Raw genomic sequence first — 2103 nt, 5'->3', positions numbered from 1 at the left:
ACTAATGCATCTAAACAACTATCAGTTAGACACACTAATGCAAGACCTGGTTCGCTAAGACCACTGCTCTGATACCACATGTCATACCCCGTCCTAATCCTCCTAGACGAAGTTATCAACATTTGGTCCCATTGCGAGGTACTATCTTAAATATGCCATGAACGACTCCTTGAAATATCCTTAATATGAGCAAATGCACAGCGGAAGGTTTCTTTCATACCTGAGAATAAACATGCTTAAAAGTGTCAACTAAAAGGTTGGTGAGTTCATAGGTTTATCGTAATCAATCATTTCCATAATTTTAATAGACCACAAGATTTTCATTTTATAAATATAATTCCCATAGCAGAATACTCTCGTCTGCATAAAGGTAAAATCATTCATATGGTGAACACCTGGTAACTGACATTAACAAGATGCATATAGAATATCCCCAAAACAGAATCCTCTCGTCTGTATAATAATAAGTCGAAGTACTAAAGCATCCGTACCTCGGATGGGGTTTGTTAGGCCCATAGATCTATCTTTAGGATTCGCGTCAATTAGGGGTACTGTTCCCTAATTCTTAGGTTACCAAGCTAAAGGGGTGATATTCGATTTCGATAATCCAACCATAGAATGTAGTTTTGAGTATTTGTGTCTATTTCGTCAAACATTTATAAAAACAGCGCATGTATTCTCAGTCCCAAAAATATATATTGCAAAAGCATTTAGTAAAAGGGATCAAATGAAACTCACGATACGATATTTTGTAGTAAAAATATGCATACGACGGAACTGAACAATGCAAGGTTGGCCTCGGATTCACGAACCTATATCATTTATATATATATTAACACATGAAATGGAAACCACATAATTTTATTTATTGATATATATTATTTATATATTTGAAGTTATATAGAATTTATACTAAATTCCATTTAAAAACGTATACTTATATTATATCTTAAATTATATGTTTTATATATTTATTTTGTATATATATTTAAAATGATTAATATCTATACATTTAGTTATATATATATATATATATATATATATATATATATATATATATATATATATATATATATATATATATATATATATATATATTATATAAAAAAATATCAATAGTTTGTTATATGTAAGTGTTTATATAAGTAATGTTAATATTTTTGATATATAGTTATATGAAATATTAATACAATTATAGTATATGAAATAAGTTAATACTAATGATAAAAATGATACTAATACTAATGTTAATTAAAATAATAATAATTTTGTATTGTTTTCAAAATAATAATAATAATAGTAATAGTAATAATAATCATAATCATAATAATGATCATAATACCTATATTAATATTAATAGTATTAATAATACTCCTAATACTTAATGATAATACATAGTGATACAATAATGATAATATTATTTAATTATGTTAATGATGGTAACAATAGTAATAATAAAATAATAATAATAATAATAATAATAATAATAATAATAATAATAATAATAATAATAATAATAATAATAATAATAATAATAATAATAATAATAAATATAATAATAGTAATAATAACAATAATGGTAATAGTAATACTACCTCAATGATGTAGCCCTTAAAAAAATGCCCAAGCCGGGTTTTAAACTCGCGACCTCTCGCTAACATGTCAACACCCCAAACCATTGAACCATTATTGTTTTTCTGATTAATAACGAATTTTGATTTATTTAACCCGTTTCAGTTTTCATTAAAATCTCCTCATCATTAACAACCGTCTTCACCATTATATCATAATCATCAATCTTTCATCATCACATAATAAATTCTTTTCACAGCAACCTAAATCGGGTATAGGCCCAACAGAAAATGTAATCTGGTTCTCGGCCAAGAAACACAACAGGGCCACTGCCCAACAAGCAGAAATATGACAGCCCAATTGGATTTATCTAAGCCCAACTAGAGAAACTGTCCACGGCTAAAAAAAATTCGCTGGCCCAATAGTATCTTTGAAACCCGATCGAATTTTTTATTGATTAAATTAAAATAAATGAGCTGATGTTGTTGGATTTAGAATCCAAGGTATATGTCCCTATCATCTTTTGTATCA

This window comes from Rutidosis leptorrhynchoides, chromosome 9, assembly GCF_046630445.1.
Source record: "Rutidosis leptorrhynchoides isolate AG116_Rl617_1_P2 chromosome 9, CSIRO_AGI_Rlap_v1, whole genome shotgun sequence".
Classification (NCBI taxonomy): domain Eukaryota; kingdom Viridiplantae; phylum Streptophyta; class Magnoliopsida; order Asterales; family Asteraceae; genus Rutidosis; species Rutidosis leptorrhynchoides.
The sequence above is the reverse complement of the archived record's forward strand: the minus strand, read 5'-3'. Positions refer to the sequence as shown.